The following is a 13864-nucleotide window of genomic DNA, read 5'->3' as shown; positions in this document are numbered from 1 at the left end:
AAAGGCAATCTAGGGCCTAGACACCATGTCTAATCCTTCAATTAATACTCTAGCGGCGTACAGGGTTACCCGTCTTTATCATGGGCCCTCTACCAAAGCATACGTTACAAGAACGTACGATGAACCTGTAAACGAATAAATAACTTAATAATACTTAACCAAGAACTTAACAGAAGATGAACTCCGGATACTTACTCAAGTGATTCATACCCGTCAAGGTACAAGACAAAGAGAAGCCGACAAGTCCGGCTCTTCTCCGATCCTCCTCCTCGCACACTCCCTACTCTAAAGATACAAGTGGAACACTACTACTACTTCTACTCCTTGAAGTGTATGAGAATGAAAGGGTGAATGGTGAATTCCTTGAGAGGGGTGAGGGAGGCCCCATTTATAGCTCCAAAGGTCGGTTCCCGCCATCAACAAATATGGGAACATTGACAACCACCTTTTATAGGATAAGAACAGCCTTCCCGCCAAAATTCAGCTGAGGACACTTCCATGTGGGGTCGACCGACCCCCTATGGCCGCCTCTGGCCACCGCCTTCGTCTGGGTCTCTGCTTGGTGGGTCCTGATGTCAGATGGTCGGTGCCGGGGCTTGGTTTGGTCGGTTTGGTTTTGGTTTGTGGGCTTCCTTTGCATGTGTGACGCTGCGTCGGATATTCTGTGCAATTGTGTTGCGTCATTTGTCTGTTTTTGCTCTATTCTGGGTATGGGTGCCTACAATAAAAGAATCAACAAAACTCGTGGAAATGATTAGAAATAAGCCCTACAACTACTTTTGGTGTTTGAAAGTTATCAAAAGATGCAGGAGTTGATGGCTTTATTTCTGACTTAAGGACCGTCAACAACACCCCCACACTTAGCCTTTGCTTGTCCTCGAGTAAAGATGCGAAGACTAAGGTGGATGCAACTCCTTTGAAGAAACCTGCATACAAGTTATTCCAAGTTTTTCTCCCAGACTTGTGAACTTGTTAAGTGTCTACCATGCTTATCTTGATAATTGAAACTTGGAATGGTTTAAACTTCAGGTTCCTTAGTCTCCCGTACTCAGATACTTGGGTTTTATGAATTTTCAAAATCAAACATAGCTTAGCTCCTCAGTTTGTTCTCTCAAATCTCTCTTTTTTGCTTTTTTTTGAATTCCTCACCAAGGCAAAGTGTTGCCTTTTTTTCACCTACCTCTAAAAAGGCTTATGTGGAGCTTAGGGTAGGGAGAAAGTTGAAGGCATACGTGTTCCTCAGATGTTGCTAAGTCAAAGACCGGATCCGAAGGAGAAACAAGTCATAAACCTTGATCAAAATGTGCATGTGTGTGAATATTTTTGTATGGATGGTGTGTGGACTCCTTTCATGAACTATCTCTCTCTCTTTCTTTCTTTGGACATGGGCTATCTTTCTCTCTCTTTTTTTTGAATACTTGGACCTTCATGTGTCCAAGTCTCTTTCTCTCTTTTTTTTATATATACTTTGGACCTTCATGTGTCCAACACTTTTTTTTCATCATGCTTTCTTGAGCATGGCATTTATTTCTTTTTGCATAGCCCATGTCCTTCATCTTGAAATGATAACTTGGAGAGAGTAGTCATGAATAAAATGGAGTTTTATTTACTGGGATGAAAATGGATGGATGGGTGAAATGTTCTCGCGCAACTTCCAGTGTAGAAGTTGGCAGAATATATGTGGAGTGTACGTGATCTTGATCATGGGAGTATGAAATATATCTCACAAAGGGTCACAACAATTTGACAAAGCTCAATGAGATAACAAGTTGCATATGTAGAGGGTTTTCAATTTCGAACAACATATGGCCTTGGATAGTAATTTCGTAAACAAATGAGGAGCCATGCTATTAAATTTTTAAATTTTATAAGAGAAATCCCAAGTACTTTGCAAGGAAGAACTAGGTTCCATTTGTTTTAACCATATCTCAAAAGTCAATTATTAGATAGCATGGGTTCCCTATCATGTTTTAGTTCTCAAGAACAAGGTGAAAGTCAAGGAATAAATAGTATGCAAGTTTATCATGAAGTGCATGGAGTGCATGAGATTAGCAAGGTTTGTTGAGTTTAATTTTTAGTGATTAGCATTAAAATCAATTAAACTCAAAGTCTTAGGGAGTATGAGGAGTGTGTTTGCACAAACCATCGTTTGAAGAGGAAGAAGAGGTGACTGAGGGAAATTAGAGTTGGTTTGATCGAACCAGAGGTTCAGTCATCCCTCTCTGAATCCCATCTGTCCTGTTCTTCACCGTGCAGGACTGGCGATGTTGTGCAACATGTTGGGGGAGAGATCTTGAATGAGTTTGCAAATGGCGTCTTTGAAAGATCTCCCCCACACTTATTCTTGTACCTGCTTTTATTCAAAAGGAAGACAATACAAACAAGGACTCTACCAGTTTTGAATTACCGTGGAGTCAAATTTTTATTGAGGTAAGGTGCATGAAATGCTTAAGTGCCTAAGTATCTTTTTGTTATTATTTTCATTATATGTATTTTTTTATTTTTTTTCTTTTTATTGTGGCAAGCTAGGCATCATGGGTAACTTTGCAGGGTGAAGAAATGAATGAGGATGCACAAGTTATGTGGGATATTTACCTGATTGAACTTACCAAGCACTGAACAAAGATGCAAGAGTTTAAGCTTTATATTCATAAAGCCAAACATTGCATTTTGTTCTGTTTGGCTCCTTGTGCATCTGTCTCCTTCTTGGTTCAAGGAGGGTTGTATCAGTGTTAAGGTGTTCTCGCTGCTCCTTGGTTGCATTCTTTTCATTTCCTACAAAAGGTTAGTGGACAACAAATATTCGAGAAATGCCTAAGTATTTTTTTTCTTTGAAAGTATTCCATCATTTTTTTATCTGTTGTTCACATCCATGGTTAATTAAAATCATATTCCAAAGTTCAAATTGCATGGATCCCATGTTTCTGGCCATTATTTTATTTCATTCATTTTTTTAAGAAAGTTATTCCCCTTTTTTTTGTTTATCAAAAGGTTTTTATTTCTTTTTATTGCTGTTCACCAAATTTGCGTCTTAAACAAGGCTAGGATAAAACTTGCACAAACAGGAAGGAGCATTTTGACAATATATTCACAGTGCACCTTGGAAAGGTGATCTCTGCTTCTCTTTCATGTTGTGCAATTTTTGATGATGTGCCTTCCGCGCCTTTGTTTTTCTCCAGTATGAACTTGAGGACTTACCCACCAAATTTGAAAATTTCCTGCAGGGATTAGTCCACAGAAAGATATGCATCCAAAGTTTATGATAGTATTAACTCAACGGTTCAATAACCAAACTTGACACCATGTCTAATTTGATTAAAGAAGGCTATTTTAACCTAAGCACCTTGCTTAATTCAAAAAGCCTATGGATGCACAACGTTGATACACCCAAACCAGAGCATACGAGCAAAAACAAAGGTAGCATGGATTTTGAAGATCAAGTTATGTTCAAAAGGAGATTGGTGAACTCGGGGCAACATACCTGGGTGCACTTACCACCTGAATGTAGGATGGATGTCTTGATATTGCTGCAGTGGTGGCATGGTCATATTTGGTTGTCGATGACTCCTCCATTTTTGATGCGAGCTGAAGTGAAGGAGGACGCATAGACCATGCTAACTCATGTGACAGCAAGGCTGGGTCACACACACGACTAGTGTGCAGGAACCCTAGGCCTTGGTGGCATGCTACATTGGCACGATGATTGGAGGCGCGAAATACGTCTCCTTTTCGCGTGTGCGAGCGGGTGCTATAATGGAGTGGAGGGGTTAGAGCCTTGGACCAGAAGAGGGGCATTCCTTTGGTGTCTGAGCTTGGGCTGCTTAGAGCGGATGAGGACTATGGCGAGGTCTTAAAAGCGTGTGCGAGAGTAAGGATGGGTGGAGCTAGGTGGCAGAATGTTTTTCTTGCTAATGTGTAAGGCCACAGCTTGAGGGTATGTGCACATGACGGCCTTTTGACTTGCGTGGATCTTGCTGGCTCATGCTCACTCCCTTCCTAGCTCACTTCTTTTTTTTGTTTTCTTTTTTTTATTTTCTTCTTTTCATCTTTTCTCTTTTTTTCACTCTCTTTTTTCTTTTTTCTTTCTATATATTTTTTTCTTTTTTTATAAGAAAGCCAGAGCTGATCCTTCTGTAAACTAGGGTACTCCTTGAATAGAACTTGCAGTGATTTGCCCACCAACTTCCCCCACACTTGAACTTTCAGGTGTCGGGACACCAAGAGTCAAGTGTGTGGTGTTGGTGTTTCCTTCAGAGTAATCCCCAGCATCCAGTTGGAGAAGTTCCCATGTTCTAGGGCTTCGCATGTCCTTTGTTCTTTTTAATCTTAACCTGAAAGTGTTAGCTACCAAAAATACCCGAAGGTGCATACTGCCCTACAAACATGCTCTTATTTTTTTTAGAGAAGGATTTTTTTTGATAGTCAGGTTGTCTCCCGGTAGTGCTTTGTTTAAGGTCATAAGCTTGACCAAGGGAACACTTGTTATGCTTACGATAAACGAAAGCATCAACAACCACTCTTCTATACATTTTACCGGGAAGGATCAAGAGGTGTCTGTGACCCTGGTGGGAGCATGTGGCACTAGGAGAGATGGACTCTGGAGATTCCTTATGTGGGCACGAATCTTGAGAAAACTCAAAGGTTTCATGCTTGTTTGTGGAATTTTCTGTCTTGGATTCCAGAGTCTGAGGAAGGTCCATGGCACAAAAGTTCTCCTTTTCAAGAGATTCAAAGTGAAACATTGAGCCAGAGGGACAAGACTTAAACTTACTCGAGGGTGATGGAAGTTGTTCAGTTTCACAAAGATGAGAGATAGGGTTAGATGAAATGAACAGGGATATGAACTTGACTTCCTTGAGCAGATCGTGGTCAACATGAAGTTCCTCCATTGGAGTTTCTAATCAAGGGATAGGAGTGGCGAAAGCATTTTCCCTAAATTCCTCATTGAGGCTCCTTCGTGAAGATTTTTGGAGAAATGTTGGTAACTCAAAGGTTTCTTCCTGATCGTCTTCCTGTTGAATGAAAAGTTTAGCATCTTTTTCTAAAGAAGACTCAGGAGTTTCGGCTGGGAAAATGGTTTGCACTTCATCAACTTGTTCTTCTTGGGGCATAGGTTCGGCCAAGTAATCCTTTGACCGAAGGATCGGCGAGCTAAAAGTTCTATCCCAAAGAGTTACGTTGAGGGTTCCTGATGAGGAGATGATTTGGAACAACATCTCGACGGGTTGCCCGATTAAAACTTCGAAGTCTTGGACTTCAAAGACGTGGAAATCCAGGGCAATTTCTGATTTTTCGTACCAAATAGGTACGTTGTGCAAGATTCCGATCCCTTCAATGGTGGAACATGGTCCAATCGATAGGGATCTTGAGGTTGAGAGCAAAGGGTTGCCGCTTAGATGGCTAAGTGCATAAGATGCAGACATGATGTTTGCTCCAACCATAGGGCTATAGAGAACTGAGACAGTAGTTCCTTGGACGAAACAGGGAAGAGAGTACGAGGGGGTTTGGATCCTAATTGCTTCGGGTGACATTTCCCCTTTGTGTACCCAATCACTGTTCATGACAGCCATTACCCCTTTGACTGCCTCTTTCAGGGAGGCTCTATCTGGAGGGGTTATTGTGTCTCTAGGAACTGGAGGTCTCTTCTCATGGGGATACATCGAGGTGTTTCGAAAGGTTTGAAAAACGTCCTCCTTGATGTTGAAAGGAAACTCTAGAGGTTGAATTTCTTCTTCCTCCGTCGTTTCTGGTCCGGTGGTTGGCTCTAGGTGAGTAGGAGATCGGGAAGTAGAATCAACCATCGGAACTTCCTCATGGCTTGAGGATCCCGCTACTAGAAGGGTTTCGATGAAGGATGTGTTCTCTAGAATACGATCTAAGAGAGCTTCTCCTTCGGCAGTGGTTTTATGTGTGAACGACCCTCCAGCGGTGCTATCAAGCTGTAGGGCAGATTCCTTGCTAAGCCCTAACCAGAAGTGTTGAAGCAACATGTGGTTAGGGATAGACAAGTTTGGGCCAGCATGAGTAAGCTATGAAAACCTAGCCCAGGCTGCACCTATAGATTCCTTCTCGTCCTGACGAAAGTCGAGGATCTCTTTTCGTAGGGAAGCAATGCTAGAAATCGGGAAGAACGCAAGACATAACCTATCTCTTAGCTCTTCCCATTCTCCGTTTACCTTCCCCACGTTATGGGCATACCATTGTTTCGCTCTCTCAGCAAGGGAGAAAGGAAACAACTTCCACCGAAGTGTTTGTTGTGCCATGCCTGCGATTGACAGACATGAGCACAGCTGCTCGAACTGTCGTTGGTGGTGGTAGGGGTTTTCATTATCAAGACCCGAGAAGGATTGTTCCCGAACCATGGATATGAAGCCAGGGCGGAGTTCAAAGCTGGGAGCTGTGATTGGCTTCAACGGCTGTGGTGGGTCTACGAACTCGCCCTTTGGAGCAGAAAGGTTTTGGATAGAAATGTGCTCCATGGTGATAAGGATAAAATAAAAGAAAGGATAAAAGAAAAGGAAAGGTAAAAGAAGGGATACACGGGCAAACTAGGTTCGAAGATAACTACAACAATTGTTCCCCGGCAACGGCGCCAGAAATGCTTCTTGACACTTCTTATCGCAATCACTAGGAACGAGGTTGTTAAGCTCATCCCCAGCAACAGCACCAGAAATGCTTGTTGGTATTTCTTAACATTCATAGAATAATCCGCAAGCGCACGAAAGATACCGTTGTAGCACTTCACCCGGAAGTATTCAGGGTATCGTAATTTCAACAGGGAACGGATGTGTAACGACCTTCTCGCTAGCTTAACCCAGGAGAATCAAGAAGTAGGAGAGCTTTGGGTAGTGCGGTTTATCTAAAGATAACGATCAAGGTAATGTGGACTTAGGCTTTCACTCGTTTACTTTGGGCACCGGTCTGACCCAGGTACTGTTAGGGACCTCCGGCTTGCTGCTCTACGCCATACCCGGACAGGGGGAAGTGCACTAACCATGAAGCAGCTTCGTAGCGGACCGACAGGGCTGTCACCACCTGCGGTCTACCCCACAATACTGTAGAGTACGAGGCAAACAAAGGCAATCTAGGGCCTAGACACCACGTCTAATCCTTCGATTACTACTCTAGCGGCGTACAGGGTTACCCGTCTTTATCAGGGGCCCTCTACCAGAGCATACGTTACAAGAATGTACGATGAACCCGTAAACGAATAAATAACTTAAAAATACTTAACCAAGAACTTAACAGAAGATGAACTCCGGATACTTACTCAAGTGATTCGTACCCGTCGAGGTACAAGACGAAGAGAGGCCAACAAGTCTGGCTCTTCTCCGATCCTCCTCCTCGCACACTCCCTACTCTAAAGATACAAGTGGAACACTACTACTACTTCTCGTCCTTGAAGTGTTTGAGAATAAAAGGGTGAATGGTGAATTCCTTGAGAGGGGTGAGGGAGGCCCCATTTATAGCTCCAAAGGTCGATTCGCGCCATCAACAAATATGGGAACATTGACAACCACCTTTTAGAGGATAAGAACAGCCTTCCTGCCAAAATTCAGCTGAGGACACTTCCATGTGGGGTCGGCCAACCCCCTATGGCCGCCTCTGGCCGCCACCTTTGTCTGGGTCTCTGCTTGGTGGGTCCTGATGTCAGATGGTCGGTGCCGGGGCTTGGTTTGGTCGGTTTGGTCTGGTTTGTGGGCCTCCATTGCATGTGTGACGCTGTGTCGGATATTCTGTGCAATTGTGTTGCGTCTTTTGTCTTTTTTTGCTCTATTCCGGGTATGGGTGCCTGCAATCCAAGAATCACCAAAACTCGTGGAAATGATTAGAAATAAGCCCTATAACTACTTTTGGTGTTTGAAAGTTATCAAAAGATGCAGAAGTTGACGGCTTTATTTCTGACTTAAGGATCATCAACAGCGAGCATGTCTGTCTCCTTGATGGTATGCATTCCGCATTTGGTTTGGGGCTGGGAACGCTCCTCATTCCAGCACTGGTTGGAGACCATCTTTTCGATCAAGGCCATAGCCATGGTGATTGTAAGCTCCAGATAGGCTCCTCCAGCAGCAGCGTCCAGGTGGGCTCTTGATGTAGTCATGAGCCCGTTGTAGAAGCTTTGGAGCATGAGCCACTCGTCCATCCCATGATGAGGACAGACGAGTATGTATTCTTGAGGTCTCTCCCAAGCTTCTAGGATGGATTCCATCCCCGTCTGCTGGAAACTTGAAATTCTCCCGTGCAGGGCATTCGTTTTGCCTAACGGGAAGAACTTGGCGAGAAACGCCATGGAACATTTGTCCCACGTGCTGGCGGTTTCCTTGTTCTGGTAAAACCACTGTTTCGCCGTCCCCAGGAGGGAGAAAGGAAACAGGCAAAGCCTGATTGCATTAGTCATGACGCCCTGTATGGTTATGGTCCTGCAGAGCTCCAGAAAGTTCTGGAGGTGGGCGTTGGCGTCCTCGTTTGGCTTGCCACAGAATGGGCTAGCCTGCACCATGTTAATGAGGCTGGACTTCAGCTCAAAGTTCATGTCCCCACCATCAACGTTGGGTCCAGTTGCCACATTGGCGGCTGAGGGGACGGAAAAGTCGCGGAGAGTCTTCTCAGCCATGGGTTCGGTTGTTGTTGGTGGTGCTTGATGTGCTGATTCGCTTGTCGACAGCGAGAGCTGAGGAGTGTTGGTGGTCGATATCGATGATTTTCGCTGCCAATGCTCTACCTGATTTCATGAAACCTAGGTCATAATATTGCCATAACCATTATATCTAATGAGTTCCACAAGTTTTGGTGTATATTTGATCTCAGGAACAACATAACCAAATTTGACCCAAAACGAACATTGTTTGGACCGGATGGCCCGAGTTCAGCTGACTGGCATACCTACTGTGGAATCTTGGCATGAAACTTTACCAATGTTATCTGGAGGGAGAATTCAAGCCAATCCAATGGGTAGTTTCCCAAAATGCAAGAGTTGGAATCGGAAGGCTTCAACCCTGTTGGCGTTTCTTACGCTCAATAGAATATGGATTTAGCAAGCACACAGAATCACCGCTGTAGCACTTCACCTTGGAGTATACCAGGGTATCGTATATTTCCTCAGGGAAGCACTATGGTTAAAGAGTATCGAAGAATCGAATGACAAACTTTACTAAAGATATCAACCAACTAACTTAGTGGGGGTAAGTGTTGATGGTCCTTAAGTCAGAAATAAAGCCGTCAACTCCTGCATCTTTTCATAACATTCGAACACCAAATATAGTTATAGGGCTTATTGCTAATCATTTCCATGAGTTTTAGTGAATCTTGGATTGCAGGCACCCATACGCGGAATAAGACAAAAACATACAAAAGACGCGTCACAAATGCACATAATATCCAATCATGCGTCACACTTACAAAGAGGGCCCAATTGACAGAGCAAACTGACATAAAAAGCCCCGGCACCGGTGTACACTGAAGAGGACCCACATGTCACTCACCCGGCCAAACACGGTGGCCAAAGGCGGCCAAGTGGGGTCGGCCGAACCACTGGTTCGGCCGAACCTGGACTGGCACCTGCCCAGGTGCGTCTTGGCCAGTGATCCTACCTTATCCTCCCAAAGGCGGTTATCAACGTTTCCATATCAGAAGATGGCGGGAACTGACCTTCTCAACCTATAAAAGGGCCTCCACTCACCCCTCTCAAGGCATTCACAATTCCATTCACATTCGCTTGTTGGAGAAGTAGTGGTAGGAATTCCACTTGTATCTTTAGAGTAGGGAGTGTGCGAGGAGGAGGATCGGAGAAGAGACGGACTTGTCGGCCTCTCTTCGTCTTGTTCCTCAACGGGTACGAATCACTTGAGTAAGTATCCGGAGTTCATCTTCTCTTAAGTTCTTGGTTCAGTATTCTTAAGTTATTCATTCGTTTACGGGTTCATCGTACGTTCTTGTAACGTATACTCTGGTAGAGGGCCCTTGATAAAGACGGGTAACCCTGTACGCCGCTAGAGTAGTAATCGAAGGATTAGACATGGTGTCTTGGCCCTAGATTGCCTTTGTTTGTCTCGTACTCTACAATATTGCGGGGTAGACCGTAGGTGGTGACAGCCCTGTCGGTCCGCTACGAAGCTGCTTCGTGGTTAGTGCACTCCCCCCTGTCCGGGTATGGCGTAGAGCAACAAGCTGGAGGTCCCTAACAGTACCTGGGTCAGACCGGTGCCCGAAGTAAACGAGTGAAAGCCTAAGTCTACCTTACCTTGATCCTTATCTTTAGATAAACCACACTACCCAAAGCTCTCCTACCTCTTGTTCTTCATGGGTACACTAGCTAGAAGATCGTTACACCTCCGTTCCCTGTGAAAATACGATACCAAGAATACTCTCCGGGTGAAGTGCTACAATGGTATCTTCCGTGTCCTTGCGGATTACTCTATGATCATTAAGAAATACTAACAAGCATTTCTAGCGCCGTTGCCGAGGACGAGCTTAACAACCCCGTTCCTAGTGACTGTGCTAAGGAACGTCAACAAGCATTTTTGGCGCTGTTGCCGGGGAACGGTTGCTGTAGTTATCTTGGAACCAAGTTTGCCCGTGTATCTTTTCTTTTACCTTTTCTCTTCTTTTATCCTTTTCCATGGATTCTCTTTCTATCAACCAATTCTCTGCTCCCAAGGGCGAGTTCTTAGAGCCACCTAAATCCTCCAAGCCAATCACAGCTTCAGGCTTTGAACTCCGCCCTGGCTTCATAGCCATGGTTCGGGAACAATCCTTCTCGGGTCTTGATAATGAAAACCCCTACCACCACCTACGACAGTTTGAGTGTAACACCCGGTTTATAAAAGGACATAAACCGAGCAATCATATACATGCCAGGATCAAGTCACATGTATATACAACAGAATGAACAGTATATCACAGCACATATTACGTAAAAAGATATAATAAAGCGAGTACGAATGTTATTTATTACATTAATGACAAAATGTCTGATACAGAGTATGCGGAAGCGTAATACACAAACGAAGCCTCTCGGAAGCTGGGCACCACAGAGACGTCGACTGGGAGACGAACGCCTACAAGTCCTCGTACTCCTGGTAGCTCTGGGTGAACTCCCTCGCCTCGGCAGGAACTGAGCAGCAGTAGCGTATCCAAGAGGAAAAAGTAGAGAAGAGGCAAGAGTGAGTACACAACTTGTACTCAACAAGTATAACACAAACTATGAGGCTCTAAGGTTGGCTGACTCAACTGCATTAGCTTTTAAGTCTTGGCAAAATTTTATTAAAACTAATTACTACAAGTTGATGAATTACCATAAACCCAGTTACATAATAATTAATCAAGATTAATTAAGAACTACCGAGAACCAAACCATACCAAGCCACCCGGGGAAACCAGCCTCGTCAAAGGAAGATAACCCCACTAATCAAAATGAGGATCTGGGCGGCTCATAACCGTGAGCACGGCTAGTATACTAGTTTTACACTCTGCAGTGGTTGCACATCTTTACCCACAAGTCGTGAGCTACGCTAGTTGTTCATCACACTTCCTTAGGTGAGATGACTAGCAAACTCACTACAAGGCCTTTACAAAGAATCTTGTTGGTAAAGAGTAACCGCGAGGGTTGGATCGGCGACTATGGAGTAGGTCTAGTGGGCGTCAAGAATACCACAGACGAGGCCACTCAGTACGAGGGACATAGAAGCTTACCACCCTTGCCCCGCAGGTAAGTTACTCCAAACCAAAAAGACCTAATTATTACACCAAGACTGTCCCATTCCAGTCTTGTGGTAGCTCTGTTGTCCCAGGTTGTCGCTCTATGAACTAGTCCTTATGGAGAGTGGCCAACCAGGCAGTAAGCACCGTGCTGGCCCCCTAAACCATGTTTATAACAAAAACCAATTTTAACGAGACGTGAGCCCCTCAAACGGGCCACTCTCAGAATTAAGTTGCATAAACCATTAATCAAATTAATTAAAAAGGACCATTATGTGTTATAGCGCAGCACCTAGCACAACTAACCAAAATGCAACCCAAAGGATATATATAAAGTATATAAAGTGGCTAGGAAAGTCCTTATAGGCATACAGTATTAAAATGCAGTATGAAATTGTAATTAAAGATGATAGGTGTTGTTCATGTTATACTTGCCTTCCTCAAACTATTTCTGCTGCTCAGAAGATGGCTCCTGGTATTGGTACTGGGGCTCCTCAACTGGATCAGCGTCTACTCACGAACACATGGCCAAAACAAGGAACAACAATAAGCATACAAGCAAACACTAACAAAAGCTAAGAAACAATACATCAATACATAAAAACAGCACACTAAACTAGTCTAAAACTATTCTACGCATTACAACGATCGCGTGGACATGAAGAACACCTAAAACGGAGCTAAAACACAAAATCTAGGCCAAAAACAAGTTCTAGGGGCTTATCTGCGAGAAAAACTAGGTTCCAGGGGGTTTTTTGCAAAAACCGAGGGCCCAAACGTAATTAAACAACAACTCTGGGGTCTGACTTGCAAAAACAACAGCCAAGGACGGCGTGTTCAATATTTAATAAGCTCAGGGGGCTGCTTGCTAAAAACTGGGCCTCGGTGTAATTAGTTTTGACTTGTGATGGACTGCGGGTTGATTTCAAAGAAGAGGAGGGGCTCTTTAGCAAAATGTCCAGGGCGAAGGGGTAAGTTTAGATCTGATCCGCTGACTCTCGATCCGGCGGCTCAGATCTGATGTGCTCGGTTTCTAATCAAGGCCGTAGGTTTTAGATCGAGCGGCTGGGGTGCTTCGCGGGCGACGGCGGCGGCGGAACGCCGCCGGAGCTCTGCTCCGCGGCGGTGGGCGGCTAGGAGCTCGCCGGCGTTGGCCGAAAATGGCCGTCCGGGCATGAAATCGAGCGCGGCTTGACCCTAGAGACTGCGCGCGGCACAGGTAAAACACCTAGAGCATCTACGTGGGCCTACGACGGTCGTAGCAGGGTGTGCGAGCGGTGGGGAGGTTCTGCGGCGGCGGCTCTCATCGGAGTAGGCCGATCTGGCGTTCCCGGGCTCGTTTTGGGCTGCGGGATGGTGCAAAGGAACAAGTGCGGTGTGCGTAACCCACTGGGGGGTTAAGCCGGGTTCGGGGAGGACTGGGGACACAGCCGCGACGATGGAGGCGGCTCGGCGTGACGGAAAATCGACGGCGAGCAGTGTTCTAGAGGCCCCAAGGGCTATGACTTACCAATTCTAGCGCCAAAAGGACCAGGGAGGGGTTGCGGTGCTCACCGGGGCTTGGAACGGGTGGGGCGTGACACAGAAGGGAGTCACCGGCAAGGTCGAGCGGAGACAGCCGGGCGGAGCTCGCGGTGGCGGGTGCTGGAGGGGTGCGCCGGGCTCCTGGATCCCTCGAACAGACTCGGAGCGACCCTGAGGAAGTGCTGCGGGGTCAAGAAGGGCTGAAGTTCGCCGGCAGTGGGCAATTGTGTTTGAGTTGGACTCACCGGCGGCGATGTCTTCGGGGCGAAATCCGGCGTGTGCAGGGCCCTAGGTCGAGGAAGGAGGCCCCGAGGAGCCTTCTGGCGTCAAGGCGGAGCGGCTGCGAGGTCTGGCGGGGGTTTTGGTGGAGTGGGGCGGTGCGCCCGCGGCGGCGTAGAGGAGCGGCGGCACGGCGGGGTGACTCCGTGCGGCGGCTAGGGTTGGGCGGCACGCTGGTGGATGGAAGGGGGCAGGGGGGTCTCGGTTCGGTTTAAAGGGGGCGCCCGGAGATTTCGGGGTTCGGTTTGGGAAGGAAATCCGCGAGGATCCCGGGCGGACGCCACGGCCGTTGCGCGGGCGAGCGCTGCATGGACGACGGGTCTGACCCGTGGGGTCGTCCTGTCAGTGGGACGCAGTGGCGGGG

General features: G+C 46.1%; 1 non-coding gene across 1 annotated transcript; it reads left to right on the top strand.

Annotated features, from left to right (window-relative positions):
- The first annotated feature begins 8141 nt into the window (after positions 1–8141).
- LOC120643178 lies at positions 8142–8248 on the top strand. The gene has a single exon (XR_005662868.1). It is a non-coding gene; the product is annotated as a small nucleolar RNA R71 (small nucleolar RNA).
- Positions 8249–13864: the final 5616 nt, after the last annotated feature.

This window comes from Panicum virgatum, chromosome 7K (genome assembly GCF_016808335.1).
Source record: "Panicum virgatum strain AP13 chromosome 7K, P.virgatum_v5, whole genome shotgun sequence".
In the NCBI taxonomy this organism is placed as follows: Eukaryota; Viridiplantae; Streptophyta; class Magnoliopsida; order Poales; family Poaceae; genus Panicum; species Panicum virgatum.
The sequence above is the reverse complement of the archived record's forward strand: the minus strand, read 5'-3'. Positions and strand labels throughout refer to the sequence as shown.